Source organism: Thermobia domestica, chromosome 17 (genome assembly GCF_964235325.1).
Source record: "Thermobia domestica chromosome 17, izTheDome1.hap1.1, whole genome shotgun sequence".
Classification (NCBI taxonomy): Eukaryota; Metazoa; Arthropoda; class Insecta; order Zygentoma; family Lepismatidae; genus Thermobia; species Thermobia domestica.
The window spans coordinates 56,689,535-56,706,093 of NC_137470.1; positions in this window are offsets into that span (position 1 = coordinate 56,689,535).

A 16,559-nucleotide genomic window follows, 5' to 3' on the forward strand; every position below is an offset into this window, starting at 1 on the left:
GTAGTTTAAAACCAAAGAGTGTTTTTCTCTGCTATTTTTTAATTGGTTCATATCCCGAATTTTAAATTTTTTTTTTTTTGCTAGCCAAGGCTAGCTACCCGCCCGAGGGTTACGCCCTCCATGGGGAAAGAGAAGTTTGGGAATTGGGAGGAAAGGACTGGGAGATGGTCTAAGGGAATTTTCATTATTTTATTATCACTTTATTTCATAAAATTTATTATTATTCATCAGGTGGATATTGCTATCTTTGCGATAGCAATCATGAGGTAGGGGAATGTCGGTATTGTATGATTGATTGATTGTGAGATTGGACAATACTTTCTATATGGGAGAAGAGAAGAATGAGATGACGATGAGATGAGGTGCACAAGACAACACAACACGAGGGTGATTGTTAGAGGACAGATGCAAGTTAATCTTCTCGCTTGGGGGCTACTCCAAGCATTGATGAGAGACAATGGGAAGCCCTGTTAGTAACAGAGGACTACTGTGCTGAATATGACGGTGTGATATGAGGTGGAGGATGTTCTATGAGAAAAGTACGAGTCAATGGAAGATCAGGGTGGTCGGGTGGTAGAGAGTAATGATACAGTGTGAAAAGGAGGGAAAGAGGAGAATGTGTGATGGGATGTGGAAGATCGAAGTTGGTATGAGCGTTGATAGTATCTCGGAGAAGCGGGTGATGAAGAGTGAGACGTCTCTGAAAGTACTTAAGGCGAAGTTGTTCGAGATGGAATAAGATGTGAGGAAAAGGCATTCGGTCGTATAGAATCTGAGTTGGACTGGGAAGCTTGATGCGGTATGCTATACGAAGGGCGAGTCGTTCGAGAACTTTAAGTTTGTGATAATAGGAAGGGGGAGCTGCAATCCAGGCAGGATGGCCGTAAGTCAACACTGGGCGAAGAAATACTTTGTAGGTGTTTAAAAGAAGTTTTGAATGAAGACCCCAAGTGGTACCAGTTATACGTTTAAGTAAGTTAAGTCGACGGTAAGCTTTTGCTGTAACATCCTGCAGGTGTGCTTTCCAAGAAAGGTGTCTGTCCAATGTAAGTCCCAGATATTTGACTGTCTTAGAAAGCTGAAGACGAGTGTCGTTAACTGTGAGATTTAAGAGAGATGGATTGCGGTGGACTTTGGAGCGTTTATTGGGTGGCAGGAATATTGTAGTTTGTGTTTTACTGGCATTGATCTTAAGCCTCCATTTATCACACCATAGGACAAATGTATCTATCGCCTCCTGCAGTGCTGTGTTGAGTTGGTGAACAGTGCGACCTACGGCAAGAAAGGCAGTGTCGTCGGCGTATTGAAATAAATGAACGTTGTGAGGAAGTGGAGGCATATCTGCAACATACAGCAGGTAGAGTAGGGGAGAGAGCGAAGAACCCTGTGGTACACCGGAATGTAGGAAGATAGGATGAGATGATTGTTGATTAATGAAAACGTATGCGAGGCGTCCAGACAAGAAATTATAAATGAATCGTATGTATGCGAGGGGAAGGCGAAAATTGAGTAACTTAGAGAGAAGTCCTTTATGCCAAACTTTATCAAATGCCTTTTCCAGATCAAAAAGGACCAGGCAGGATGGTTTTGCCGTATTGTAGTGATTAGTAATGTAGTTTAGAAGACGCATGAGCTGATCGTTAATACTGAACTGTGGGCGGAATCCTGCTTGGTGGACTGGCAAGAGGTTGTACCGTGAAAGATGGAGATGAAGGCGTTGCACTATGATTTTTTCCAGAATTTTAGTGAAAACCGGGGTTAGCTGAATCGGACGGTAAGAGGATACTTGGTCGGGAGGTTTCTCTGGTTTAAGAAACATAAGAACTTTAGACGTTTTCCACTGGGCGGGTATATAGCCAGTACGAAGGATAAAAGTATAGATCAGGGCAAGAATATTTATCAGAACAGGTGGGCTTTCTTTCACATGGCGATAAGAGATGTTATCGATGCCGGGTGCTGTGTTGCGTTTGCGGGTAACTACATGCTTGATCTCGATAGGAGTGATGGGGGCAGTGAGAGCTTTATGAGAAGAGACTGTGTGATGCACGTTTGGTTGAAGATGTGGAGACCAAAAGTTAAAGTGATCTGTAGGATGATGACGAAAATGACGTGTAGCTGACAAAGGCGTAAAGATATCCTGTAAATAGGTAGCGAAGGCATTAGCTTTATCTTGGTCTGAGTGGAGTGCTTGATCATGATGAATGAGTGGATAGGATGTTCTGGTGAATTTTCCGGTGAGGGCGTTGAAACGCTTCCAATATTTGGTAGGGTGGGATGTATCAGAAAGAGAATTGCAAGCCTTGATCCATTGTCGTAATTTATAAGCTTTAACATAGTTTGAAACTGTACGGTGGAGGGCTCGGTGATGTTGAAGAGCTTCACGGTTACCAGATCGCACATATTCTGTATAAAACTGACGGGAGCGCTGTATGAGAGTAAGATATTGTGGGGGTAGTTTAGGTTTATGGGGTGAATAGGTAGATTTAGGAATGAACTGTTCGGAGGCAACTTGTATATGTTTAGTGATATGATCTAGGATAGAGTATAACTCATCTTCCGTAGTGGGAGGAACGCATTGCTGAAGAGAGTGACTTAAATAAGTCCGATACTTCGACCAATCTGCTTTATCATAGCGGGGGATTAGTCTGGGAGGGGGTGGTGTGTTGGTGATAGAGGTAGTGGATAATCGGAGGCTGAGTTTAATTGGGACATGATCGCTTCCTATTGGATCTAAAATATCGATGTGAATACGGTGTGATAAAGAGGATGAAGTTATGGCGACGTCAGGAGTAGTATTAGATTCCGGGCGGGTGGGTTTAGGTAAAGGATGAATTATACCGGTCGTAGTTGTGACAATGAAATTCGTGAAAGTTGTCTTATCTCTATCAGAGCGGCTGTGAAAGTTAATGTCTGCTAAAATGATGTAATGACGGAAGTTGTTAGAGATGTAGTGAAATAATGATAGTGGAATTGTGTGACCGGGACGAACATAAATGGTGGCTACTGTTACACATAATGACTTATAATATAGAGTAGTAATAAGATGTTCTGGTAGGTTTTGAATCGGAGCGGAATGAGTACGATGAGGTATATGAGGTGAAAAGCCTATGGCAACGCCACCATTAGCACGGCGGGCTGGTATGGTACTATCATGGCGAAGAATGTGATATCCTGAAAGGCGGCAAGTGAGCTTGGGTGTAAGATGAGTTTCATTCAGAAGGAAAGTATTGACTTTTTCTTCTAATAGAAGTTGTTCAAATAGAATTTTATGAGTGAAAAATGAGCGGATGTTGAGGAATAAGAATATGAGAGCCATGATAAAAGTCATAGTGAAGATAGATTTAGACAGCAGTTGTAAGTGGAGTTGCATGGAAATGTACGTAGGGGCCATTATAGGTAGCATGGAAGTCAAGATGGAAAAGGTTGCGAGCGGCATGTTGAACATGCTGTAACATGAGTGGCCGTGCAAAAGGTTGGGCATTCTGAAGGGTCAAAGTGATGAATGCTAATAATTGATGAAGGGTGACATATTGATTGGGTTCCAGTGGTGTATCCACTGTTTGATTCTGAGCGTCGTGAGTACGTAATGGTACTACTAGCTCTGGTTTAGTCTCTTCTGGAGTAGGCCGAGATTTACATTTATAACTGTAAGTTGGATGAGATCTTTCGTGGCAAGTATTACAAGTAGGAGCTTGTTGAAGATTAGTGCAGGTGCGAGTTGGATGTGGTCCAGAGCAATAGCCGCATTTGAATTGGTTTGTGCAGCGATCAGTGGAGTGCGTATTGTATTCCTGGCATCTTTCGCATCTAAGAGGAAGTGGTGCTGGTGATCGTGACGGTTCTACACGATGTCTCTTTTTGAAGATGAATACTCCATTATCTAGTAGATCGTTGATCGTTTCTTGTGAAGTGGTCAAGATCCGGACCATGTAAGTAGGCCCCTGGTTATTCCGAATACGGATACATTTTTTGAAGGAATAGGCTTCCTCTCGTAGTTCATCTTCAATCTCTGCATCTGTTATCGACGGATCAACCCCGCGGACCACTACCGACATGGTAGGTGGTTGGCGTGGGGGTGGGCGCTGTTTCTGCTTATTGTTAGCGAGTGGAGAAAGTGTTGCGGTTTTTCCGAAGATTTCGAAGCTATGTTTATCTCGGATGGTTGTAGCAAAGTTTGGTGATGATGACTTGATGATGAAGCCGTTCCTGGTTTCTACTATTTGTGATATCTCAGAGCGTGGTCGGTATTTCAGAAGTTGTTGAAGAAGAAGTTTCGAATTCCGGTACTTCGGATCGTAATTTTGAAGAAGATAGCTATAAATGTCTGGTTTCAGCTTTGGAGGAGGCAGAGGAGGAAATTCCTCGTCAATGATGAGACGGTCATCGTCGGAACTAGAGATGCTGTGGGCATCTGTATGGTATTTCTTGGATGGTGGCGATCTTGACGACGGTACTGGGCAGCTAAGTGGTGAGCGAGATCGATCTGGGCTTGTTTCTGCTGTAGACTTTTCCCTACGAGGCTTCCGCTTTTCCGTCTTCGTCGAGATAGTAGAAGGTCTGGAAGCTGATGGTCCTGAAGCCTGTCCGGTATCCATAGCCAGATACCATAAGCGATGTGAAATTATACACTGCTAACTGTGAAGTGATGGAAGCGAAGCGAAACGAAGGAGTCAGAATTGATGAGCAAAAAAATACACAATAATAGTGTACTTCAGCAGGCTTCCACTTGGGTGAAACCCTCGATCTCTCGTAACCTGTCGCCCGAAACTGAATTCCGATCGCCGTGCGTCCACACGTACGCAAAGAAAACAGTCTAGACTTGTTACGAAAGCTGTACTGCGCCAGCTGGTAAAGTATGTTTTAAAATAGTACTGTCCTGTAATATTGTTTTCGTTTGTTGATAAGTAGACGAGATATACCTTAACGTTTGATACTGAATGCTGTAAAGAGTTTTCAACAACTATTTAATAGAACATGTCCTATCTGATGTTCTTTTGGAGTTATTACCAACTAAAACTGTTGTTCTTAGTTGCAATTCAACAGCAAATAATACAGAGATACCAAACCGTAGAGTTTAACGAAAAATGTTCTTGTAAAAGTTGTTTCCTTTTCAATAATACTTCCGGGGCTGCGGTGGCTCAGTGGTAGAGCGTTCACCTCTGGTGCTAGGGGTCTCGGGTTCAAACCCTGCTCCCGCCAAGTGAACTTTGTGGTGGACAAACACCGTGTGCGTGGGTTTTCTCGGGGTTCTCCCGTTTCCTCCCACTTTCTTCATTTCATTCATTACTCATTATCACCGTCTCCTTTAGCCTAACCGGCATAATCGTGGGACGTAAAACTCAAAATTTTATTTCATTTCAATAATACTTCCAAATAAATCGAAATTGGTACCACTCTCCATTTAAAATTTTGAAGTTGATCCCCCGCGGAAGTATTCTCGCTACGCCACTGAATATGAAAGAAGCACAGTTTGATTCTTCACATACGATTTGGTCATTCCTTTTTTGTTTGTTTGTTTGAAGTGTCTACCTGCACTACGAAGTACGAACTGAGAAAAATGCATGGGACGGGTGGTCTAATAGCAATTCAACAACAAATAACACACACAGATGCCAAACCGTAGAATTTAACGAAAAGTGTTTCCTGCAAAATTGCTTGTTTTATCAATAATACTTCCAAAGAAATCGAAACTGATACCACTTTCCAAATATATTTTTTGCGGTTGATCCTCCGTGGAGTATTCCATTTAAAATTTTTGAGGTTGATCCCCCGTGAAAGTATTCCCGCTACGCCACTGGATACGGAAGCACCATTATTTGATTCTTCACATACGATTTGGTAGTTCATTTTTTGTTTCAAGTGTCAACGAGCACTACGAGGCGAGAAAAGTGCCTGGGACGGGTGGTCTGATACTCCTTTTATATAGTAAAAAGCAGATGGAACAGCTCGTCGCTCCATCAGATAAATACATACATATTTTTTTTTCGTAACTAGAGGTGCATAAAACATCTATACACAGCTTCGCCGGAAGTCCGCTTCATTGTAAGGCTAATTGGACGCCCAAGCAAACGTTGGAACATCTGCTTGAATGGGCGCAGAAATTGCCTGAAACTGTACGCAAAAAAACATCTATACTGGACTCCGAAGAGGTACTTGAGTGAATTGTCTCCAGAAGAACGCCAGTTTGGGAACAGGCAGAAATACATCAATTTTGAAGAAAAAAAGTTGACTACGGTGTCATCCTCAATGTCTAGAGACGATATATCCAAAAACAAATTTATATACTCCACCCGTTCTATCGGTTGCAAAAAGGATACGTTTTATGACGGTCTCCAAATTAGTAGAGGGATTTAAATATATATATATATATATATATATATATATATATATATATATATATATATATATATATATATATATATATATTTAAATATATTTCTTTGGTATTCACCTACTTCTTTCACTGCACTAATGGTTTTCACCTGTGTTTCCACACTAACACTTTTGCACAAAAACTAATATTCTTAACACTACACTACACTGTATGCTTTTGCTGTCACTAACACTAATAATCACTGACACTTATTTTTCACCTATATGACTTTCTATTATATATATATATATATATATATATATATATATATATATATATATATATATATATATATATATATATATAACTTCTCCTTGCACCACACGAATTTCTGGCTTAACGTAAGCATTTAGTTTTTCAGCCTGTGTGTTTTTCCATTTATTGTTTGCTTTCACTCTTCCACGTACTAAAAATTCGTTTAACTCTAATATTGTATTCATTATTTATTTTTTTCTTTTAACCGCTCATTTTGCGTTCCTTGGTATCTTCGCTGGTTCTTATAGACTGGGTCCAGCGTCCACTCGGAGCACTTAGTGTGGACCCCGGTCCGTTGTATCCCAGTGCTATCCTCACCAACCTCACCTGGCTCCCGAACGGTAAATGCGGTGTTTTCCATTATGTCCTTTCTTGCCGTTACCCTATTCCCTCCCGTGAACCCACCACCACTCTCCACTTCACGCACTCTTGCACCGGAATTCCTCTTCCAGTCCCTAGGCTGGAGGTGCATCCATTCATTCAATTTGTTCCCGGTGCGAGACAAGGATTTCCTGTATTTCCTCTCCTGGAGTCTTTTCTCCGGTTCAGGAACAAGTCTCACATTCGTTCATTTTCTTATTCATCACTTTAATTCTCTCCATTGTTTAAATTTCTTCTGTACATATTTCTTCTTATATCTGAGTATTCATTAGTTATTTTTTTCAATTTCTCACAATCTTCCTTACTAGTTAATATTTCTTGTAAAGTCTTGTTTCGAATACCCCTTCTTAGTATCACGTCATCTTCTATTGTTGGGCACCACATAATGTGGTGTTCTGGTGCGCCAATTTCTCCACATTCACAGCTTGGTGTCCGTTTGGATTTTATTTTATACAAGTAATCTTCATACGGTCCATGTCCTGTTAGGAAATGAATTATTCCGTAAGTGGGATTTAAATGTTTTATTTGTAGTCTATCTTTTATGTTTAGAAATATCTGATGTACTCTGTGAGCTCCTTCATACCGTTGCCAATCTTCGTTCCAAATTGCTATCATATGATCTTCAATTTCTTCTTCGGTATTTAGTTCTTTATCAAATGTATTCCTGATTTTGTCTAGATTTCCTTTTCTTAACCAATAGTTCGCTGCCCTCTGCAAAGCTACAATATTCATGGGTTTTACTCCTAATATTATACTTAATGATCTATGTGATGTTGATGAAAAAGCTCCACTTAATCTTATCAGTATGTTTCTTTGTGGTCTATTTAATCTATTCTTATATGTTTTATTTTCTAATGTTGTCCCAATCCAAACACTTGATGCATATGTTATTGCAGCTGCTAAAATAGTTTCTTGGTACAAATTTATTATTTTCAATGGTAGTTTGTATTTGTTTCTAGCTATCGCAATTAATTTATTTGCTATGCTGTTCCCTCTAGTTGTTATAAATTTAAAATGTGCATCAAAATTTAGTTTTTCATCTTATTCCCAGATATCTTATCCTTTGTTCTCTTTTTATGTTTATATTATTTAGCTTCATTATTGGGTTTCGTTGTAACTTTGTTCGAAAAATTAGGTATTTAGTTTTGCTCGTTGATAGTTTTAGTTTACTGTGTTTGCTCCACTTGTCTAATTGTTCTATTATTTTTGCAGTTTTAATTTCTAATTCTCTTCTGCTATTTCCACTTGCTGTTATTGCAATATCGTCGGCAAACGTAACAACTATGTCCACTTCCTGCATCTTGTTTAGTACTTCCAAGCATGGTTGTAGCTGAATGTCCCATAAAGTTGGTCCCAGGATAGAACCTTGTGGGCAACCTTTCTCGGTCTCAATTTCTATGTCTCCTTCTTCGTTCGGTATTATGATTTTACCGTTTAATAAGTAATTTCTTATTAAGTTTATTATGTATTTACGCAAATTTAATTTTCTGATATTTTCTAGAAGAGAGGGAAACCAAAGATTGTCAGAAGCTTCTTCAATATCTATGAGGAGTGCTAAGACATATTTTAGTTCGTACCTATTTCCTTTATATTATCTACTAATCTATTTATAGCGTCTACTATTGATTTTCCAGTTCTAAAATCATATTGCAATTGATCGTCCTTAACGTCTCGATATTTTTGTAAGCTGTTTAGTATTATTCTTTCAAAAATTTTGGAAATGTTTTTAAGGAAGCAAATGGGTCTATAAGATCCAACTTCTGAGGCGTCCTTTTCTGGTCCTTTAGATAGGATACTTAACTTTGATACTTTCCAGGTATCTGGGAAAAGTTGCTTCTTAAGTAACCAGTTAAATAGTCTAGCTAGATATGGTGTCCAATTATCTTTTGCCTTTTTGTATATTTCATTCTTTAGTCCATCTATTCCTGGTGCTTTTTTGTTTTTAAGTTTCTTCATTATCTTTTCCATCTCCTCATTTGTTACCAGATCTTCTTCAGGTACAGTATCAATGGTTTCCTCCATCATTTTGTTTCTTAACTCGATGTTACTTTCCGTATCTGTCTTCTTTATATCCTTTGGGAAGAACTTATTTGCTAATGCCGTTACTGTTTCCTCTCTGTTCGTTGTTAGCATTCAATCAGGTTTTTTAACTGTGCTCAATATTAAAGGGTTGACTTTTTGTGTAATTAGTTTGTATTTTGTTCCCCATGGGTCTATATCTATATTCTTTTTTAGGAATAAATCCCAGGTTTACTTTTTTGCCTCTAATAGTTTTTCCTTGTATTCCCTTTTAGCAATTCTGTATTTTTCTAATCTCCTTTCCTACAGAGTGGGATGAAGTGTTGATTGGTTGCTTTTTCTTGCTGATGTTGCTATTCGTTTCAACCTCTGGAGTTTGGGGTTCCAAAAGTCTTCCTATTTCTTAATTTCCTTATTTGTCAGGGTAGCATGTTTTAGTGCTTCTTTGGTTACTAACTCTATTTGCTGTATTATTTGTGTAATATGACTATTTTCTTCTATTTGTGGTAACTTCAAATTATCTTTAAACTTATTCCAGTTTGTTTTCTTTATATTATATGTCTCTGCTACTTTGGTTGTTTGGTTTGCCTGAATCTCTATGGTGGCAATTTTGTGATCACTTAGCGTGTTACCGTCTCCCAGATGCCAATTTGTTACTCTGTATGCTAACTCAGTGGTTGCACATAATACATCTATGTGTGATTTTCTTCTATTTCCTATAAAGGTTGGTATATTTCCCACGTTTAAGATTTGCAGTCCATTTTGAATAATTAAATTTTCTAGTAAGTCACCCTAAGTTCACGGAGGTATTGTGCTGGATGGTCCAAACAACTAATTCACCTAAGCAGTATGCCCACAAACACTATGTGTCCAGAAAGTAATGAGACTCGCCGCCACGTGGCACTCCATTCTCTTGAAGCAAGCTACCCGGACGGATTGTGGTGGATGATCCAAACAATTAACGCACTGAAGAACTATGCTCACATACAGTGTATTCAGAAAATAATGAGACTCGCCGCTGCGTGGCACTCCATTCGCTAGAAGCAAGCTACCCTGAGGGATTGTGGTGGATGATCCAAACAATTAACGCCTGAAGCACTATGCCCAAATAGAGTTTATGCTGAAATTAATGAGACTGGACTCCGACAGGCTCTTCATTCGCTACAAGCAAGACCCCGGAGGGATTCTGGTGGATGATCCAAATAATTAGCGCACTGAAACATTATGTTCACATACAGTATATGTCCTGAAAGTAATGAGATTGGCCTCCGGTTGGCGCTCCATTCGCTAGAAGCGAGCTACCCGGAGGGACTGTGGGGGATGATCCACACAATTAAAGCAGTGAAGCACTATGCTAACATACAGTGTATGCAGAAAATAATGAGACTGGGCACCTCGTAGCGCCCCTTTCGCTACAATGAAACTGTTCAGAGGGATTGTGGCGAATGATCTCGACTATTACCGCACTGAAGTACTATGCTCATATATAGTGTATGCAGACAGTAATGACACAAGCCGCAGGGTGGAACTCCATTCGCTAGAAACAAGCTACCCGGTATTATTGTGGTGGATGATCCTAAGAATTAACGCACTGAAGCACTATGCTCACATACAGTATTTGTCCAGAAAGTAATGAGACTCGCCACAGCGTGGCGGTCCATTCGCTAGAAGCAAGCTCCCCGAATAGATTGTGGTGGAACATCAAACCATTAACGCACTAAAGCACTATGCTCATAAAGAGTATGTATCCACAAGGTAATGAGACTCGATGCCGCGTGGCACTCCATTCGCTAAAAGCAAGTAACCTCGTGGTATTGTGGCTTATGATCCAAAAAATTAAAGCACTGAACCACTATGCTCACACACAGTGTATGTAGAAAATACAGAGTCTGTCCTCCACGTGGCGCTAATTTCGCTACAAGCAAGCTCCCCGGAGGGATTGTGGTAAAACATGAAAACCATTAACGCACTGAAGCACTATGCTCACACACACTGTTTGCAGAAAGTAATGAGACTCGCCGCCGAGTGGCACTCCATTCCCTAGAAGCAAACTAACCGGAGGGGTTGTGGTGGATGATCCAAACAATTAACGCAATGAAGCACTTTGCTCACATATAGTGTATGCAGAAAGTAATGAGTTTTGGCCTCCGCGTGGCGCTTCATTCGCTACAAGCAAACTACCCGGAGGGATTGTGGTGGATAATCAAAACAATTAACGGAATGAAGCACTATACTCGCATACAGTGTATGCAGAAAGTAATGAGACTGCCCTAGGAATGGCACGCTATTCGCTACAAGGAAGCTCCGCGGAAGGATTGTTGTCGATGATTCAAACAATTAACGCACTTAAACATTATGCTCACATACAGTGTGTGCAGAAAATAACCAGAATCGCCGCCGCGTTGCACACCATTCGCTACAAGGAAGCTATCCGGAGGGATTGTGGTTAAGGATCCAAACAATTAACGCACTTAAGCACTATGCTCACATATAGTGTATGCAGAAAGTAATGAGTTTGGCCTCCGCGTGGCGCTTCATTCGCTACAAGCAAACTACCCGGAGAGATTGTGGTGGATAATCAAAACAATTAACACACTGAAGCACTATGCTCGCATTCAGTGTACGCAAAAGGTAATGAGACTGCCCTAGGAATGGCACGCTATTCGCTACAAGGAAGCTCCGCGGAAGGATTGTTGTCGATGATTCAAACAATTAACGCACTTAAACATTATGCTCACATACAGTATATGTCCAGAAAGTAATGAAACTGGCCTCCGGTTTGCGCTCCATTCTCTAGAAGCAAGCTACCCAAATTGACTGTGGTGGATGATCCAAACAATAAACGCTCTGAAACATTACGCTCACACACAGTGTATGCAGAAAATATTGAGACTGGTCTCCTCTTGGCGCTCCATTCGCAGGAAGCAAGCTACCCGGAGGGATTTTGGTGAATGATCAAAACAATTAACGCACTGAAACCTTATGCTTACATAGAGTTTATGAAGAAAATAATTCGATTGGCTTCCGCGTGGCGCTTCATTCGCTGGAAGCAAGCTTCCCGGAGGGATTGTGGTGGATGATCCAAACAATTACCTCACTGAAATACTATGCTGAAAAACATTATGTATCCAGAAAGTATTGAGACTCGACGCCGCGTGGAACTCCATTAGCTAGAAGCAATCTACCCTGAGGGATTGTGGTGGATGATCCAAACAATTAACGCACTGAAGCACTATGCTCACATTCAGTGTATGCACAATATAATGAGACTCGCCGCCGCGTGGCACTCCATTCGCTAGATACAAGCTACCCGAATGGGTTGTGGCGGATGATCCAAACTATTAACGCACTGAAGCTCTATGCTCGCATACAGTCTATGGAGAAAGTAATGAGACTGGCCCCCGCGTGACGCTCCATTCGGTAGAATTGAACACAACGGAAGGATTGTGTTCGATGATACAAGGATTAAAAGCACTGAAGTACTATGCTCATATATAGTGTATGCAGAAAGTAATGAGACAGGCCGGCGGGTGGCACACCATTCGTTAGAAGCAAGCTACCCTGAAGGATTGTTATGGATGATCCAAACAATTAACGAACTGAAGCACTATGCTCAAATACAATAAGTAAGGGGACTCGCCGCCGCGTCGTGTTTCATTCGTTAGAAACAAGCTCACCGAATGGATGGTAGTAGATCATGAACACTATTAACGCACTGAAGCTTTACGCTCACATAGAGAATGTATCGAGAAGGAAATGAGACTCGCTGCCGCGTGGCACTCCATTCGCAGGAAGATAACAACACGGAGAGATTGTGATGGACGATCAAAATAATTAAAGCACTGAAGCACTATGCTCACATATAATGTATGAGGAAAATAATGAAAGATTGTGGTCGAAGATTAAAAACAATTAACACACTGAAAAAAGTATGCTCACATAAAATATATGTCCAGGAAGTAATGAGGTTGGCCTCCGTCTGGAGCTCCATTCTCTAGAAGAAAGCTCCTTTTTGAGATTATGGATGGGTATCCAAGCAGAGCAACGCAGTGAAGCACTATGCTCAGGTACAGAGTATGTCCAGAAATTAATGAGACTGGCAGCCGCGTTGCGCTCCATTCGCTAGGAGCAAGCTCCACGGAGGTATTCTGCTGGATGATCCAAACAAATAACGCACTGGAGCACTATGCCCACAAACAGTATGTGTCCAGAAATTATTGAGACTCGCCACCGCTTGGCACTCCATTCGCACGAAGGAAGCTACCCGGAGAAATTGTGGTGGATGATCCAAACAATTAACGCACCGAAGCACTACGCTTACACACAGTGTATGGAGAATGTAATGAGACTCGCCGCTGCGTGGCACTCCATTCGCTAGAAGCAAGCTAACTGGAAGGATTGTATTTGATTATCCAAACAATTAACGCACTGACGCACTATGCTGACATACGGTGTATGCATTAACTAATGAGACTGGCCTCCGCGTGGCGATCTATTCGGGACTAGCATGCTCGCCGCAGGGATTGTGGTATATGATCCAAACATTTAACGCACTAAAGAACTATGCTCACAAAAAGTATTGGTCCAGAAATGTAATGAGATTGGCCGCCGCTTAGCGCTTCAACACCAGAAGCAAACTCCCCGCAGGAATTGTGTTTAACGCACTGAAGTACGGTGTTTACATACTGTATGTGTCCAGAAAGTAATGAGACTGGACGCATCGTGGCACTCCATGCGCTAGAACCAAGATCGACGTGGAAATTATGGATGGGGATCCAAGCAAAGCTACGCACTGAAGCACTGTGCTCACGTACAGAGTATGTCCAAAAACTAGTGAGACTCTCCACCGCCTGGCGTTCCGTTAGCTTGAAACAACGCCCGGAGGTATTCTGGTGAATGATCCAAACTACTAATGCAATGAAGTACTATGCTCACAAACAGTGTATGCAGAAAGGAATGGGACTGGTTTCCGCGTGGCCTCCATTCTTGAGAAAGAAGCTACCCGGATGAATTCTTGTGAATGATCCAAACTACTAATGCAGTGAAGTACTATGCTCACAAACAGTGTATGCAGAAAGGAATGGGACTGGCTTCCGCGTGGCCTCCATTCGTGAGAAAGAAGCTACCCGGATGAATTCTTGTGAATGATCCAAAAATTAACGCACTGATGCTATATGTTCACATACAGTGTATGCAAAAAATAATGACACTGGCTGCCGCGTGGCGCTTCATTCGCTACAAGGAATCTCCCCTTAGGGATTGTGGTGGATGATCGAAGCAATTACCGCACTGAAGTACTATGTTCACAAAAATTATTTGTTCAGAAATTTATGAGACTGGACGCCGCGTGGCACTCCATTCGCTCGAAGCAAGCTACCCGGAGGGACTGTAAGGGATGATCCAAACAATTAAAGCACTGAAGCAGTATGCTCACATACAGTGTATGCAGAAAATAATTAGACTGGCCCTCGCGTAACGCTCCATTCGCTTCAAGCAAGCTACCTGGATAGATTGTGGTGGATTATCGAAACAATTAACGCACTGACGCACTATGCTGACATACAGTGTATACATTAACTAATGAGACTGGCCTCCGCGTGGCGATCTATTCGGGACAAGCAAGCTCCCCGGAGGGATTGTGGCGGATGATGTAAACAATTAACGCACTGAAGCACTATGATCACGTACAGTGTATGCAGAAAATTAAGAGACTGGCCTAGGCGTGGCGCTTCATTCGTTACAAGCATGCTCCTCTTGGGGATTGTGGTGGATTATCGAAGCAATTACCGCACTGAAGTACTATGTTCACAAAAATTATTTGTTCAGAAATTATTGAGACTCGTCGAATTGTGGCACTCCATTCGCTCGAAGCAAGCTACCCGGAGGGACTGTAAGGGATGATCCAAACAATTAAAGCACTGAAGCAGTATGCTCACATACAGTGTATGAAGAAAATAATAAGACTGGCCCTTGCGTAGCGCTCCATTCGCTACAAGCAAGCTACCCGGAGAGATTGTGGTGGATTATACAAAAAATTAACGCACTGACGCACTATGCTGACATACAGTGTATGCATTAACTAATGATACTGGCCTCCGCGTGGCGATCTATTGGGACACGCAAGCTCCCTTGAGGGATTGTGGCGGCTGATGTAAACAATTAACGCACTTATGCACTGTGCTCACGTACAGTGTATGCAGAATGTAAAGAGACTCGCCGCCGCGTGGCACTCCATTCGCTAGAAGCAAGCTAACTGGAAAGATTGTGCTGGATGATCCAAACAATTAAAGCACAGAAGCAGTATGCTCACATACAGTGTATGCAGAAAATAATTAGACTGGGCCTCGCGGGGGTCTCCCTTCGCTACAAACAAGCTCCACGGGGGGATTGTGGTGGATGATCCAAACAATTAACCCTTATCCGGGCAAGCTATTTTTGTAACGTAGACTCCAACTGGGGCCTTACCAACTCTATTAGCCTTACCAACTCGATATGTTCATAACTTTAACTTCGACTAAACATTGAAGAATTCAGAATTTTATGGCATCGAAATATTTATGGTTATTGAGAAATTAGAAGAAAAATATGAATCTACTGGGCATGGGAGGCCCCGTTTGCCCGGATAAGGGTTAACGCAGTGAAGACTATGTTCACAAACAGTATGTGTCCAGAAAAAATGTGACTGGCCGCCGCGTGGCACTCGGCTCGCTACAAACAAGCACCCGGGGGGGTTGTGGTGAACGATGGAGACACTTAACGTATCGAAGCGCTATGCTCACATACAGTGTATGCAGAAAATAATGAGGCTGGCCTCCTGCTGGCGCTCCATTCGTTACATGCAAGCTCCACGGGTAAAGGGTAATTATAATGCAGAAAGGAAAGAATCTGATTCACTGATGAAATCCAATACTCTGTATGATAGTTTTAATCGATCGGGAGTAGTTCCGGCACAGATGGATAATGTGGTGGCAACCTTCGCTAAGGCTTTAATTTATAATAAACTCGTAAATATTTGCATTGAAGTGGATCTTCATATGATCTTATTACCAAACGATTAGTCGAACGTTGTGGGTTGGCGCACTATCGTGTGGAAACCAAACCATTATATATTCGTGCATCTCTTGGATTGACTTACATAAGTGAAATGAAATAACTGTTAACATTGATTTTAAGATTTTTAGTGTTTTCGGAATTACCATGTGACTCCTTACTGGGAACACCATTTTTAAAAAATATTTCGTCTTTAGTTGATTTCGCTGAAAAGAGATTGGTATTACGCAATGGTAGGAAATCAGTTCTTTTACAATTTGGTGATTTTCCATTGAAAGAAAGTGAAAGATCTTCGTGTACCTCTACGGGATTTAAATCAGGACATAGTACCGGCCATCGAAAAAAGATTGAAGGAAATGGTGTAAATGATTTTAGAAAAAATGCCTTGTTATTCTCTCGAGACACTTCTGTCATGAAAAGGACTATATCAGGAAGTCGTGCAGGCAATTTTGACAATTTCGATGATTTATCTGAAGAATTT